At 38.6% G+C, this 1,061-nt stretch overlaps 1 protein-coding gene across 1 annotated transcript in view; it reads left to right on the top strand.

Moving 5' to 3' along the window:
* LOC107094339 (ubiquitin carboxyl-terminal hydrolase 2-like) overlaps window positions 1-1,061 on the top strand; it is a 49,178-nt gene that overhangs the window by 35,582 nt on the left and 12,535 nt on the right. The gene's annotated exons all lie outside the window — the stretch shown is intronic.

Raw genomic sequence — 1,061 nt, 5'->3', positions numbered from 1 at the left:
ATATCGGATATCGGCCAAAATCCCAATATCGTGCATCCCTACTTTAAACCATTGTTTGCTATTATATATTATTTCATATGATTGTTTAAATTGAAAATATGTTTGGTATTTTTACCATAGTAGCCGTTCAAAATTTCCCCACTTTCCTTGGTTTCTACTGTAGATGCAATCAGCAATTAGTAAATGTAAACGTATGACAGGAAAATGTTGGTGAACAAGTGAATAAGGATGTTTGTGGATTAGGATTAATTTATTTAAAATGACAACAGTAAGAACAGCAGCCTGAGTGATAACTGAGAGGCACAGAATGAAACGAGGAAATTAAAGAAATGTTAGATTAAAACGATCCCGCTTCCTTCAGGCTGCTCCATCTTTCATTATTCATTTGATAATAAACTAAAAAAGGGCCACTTAAAGCACCTAAAACATCATACATACATCCAGGGAAAGAAAGAAGGCACAGAGACAATTAATTTAGTTTTACCTGCGAGGAGAATAGGAAGAGAATGCGGAGTTTACAAATCTCTAACCCACTCTGCCGGTCTTCAGCTTTCTCCTCGCTGTTTATTAAAGTCAGAGGGGGGGTCCCTAGTTAAACAAGCTGAGGTTGCACTAAAGGAATAGGAAACAAGAAATACAATTCAATTTGCAGCCTCAGTGAACAGGTCAATTTGCTTTTAAATATCTTGCGGTCAAATGGTCCAAGAACCTCCTGGTTTCGTTAAGCTTGAGCAATACTTCCTGAGAGTTGACCTATACTGCTAGTGCAACACCTCTCTGGAACTGTAATATGTCACACATTATACATCATAAGAACAAACATTAAGTATCTTATACATTATTATTCCAACATAGACCCAGTTCAGTGCGGCAGTCAGTTTCAAACGGCTCCTGCATCTGTCATGTGACTTTCTATACACACATCGACACAGGGTTAGACACAGCTGTTAGAGCTCCACGCATTCGCCGCCGCGTCGCTGTTCCTGTTCATTCTTCTTGAAATAAGGGAGTTATTTTGTTTCTTTTTCTATGTCTGCTTCTGTCTCCTTGAACCCCAGTGG

The sequence above is a fragment of the Cyprinodon variegatus genome, unplaced genomic scaffold, assembly GCF_000732505.1.
Source record: "Cyprinodon variegatus isolate N-32 unplaced genomic scaffold, C_variegatus-1.0 Scaffold479, whole genome shotgun sequence".
NCBI classification, from domain to species: domain Eukaryota; kingdom Metazoa; phylum Chordata; class Actinopteri; order Cyprinodontiformes; family Cyprinodontidae; genus Cyprinodon; species Cyprinodon variegatus.
The sequence above is the reverse complement of the archived record's forward strand: the minus strand, read 5'-3'. Positions and strand labels throughout refer to the sequence as shown.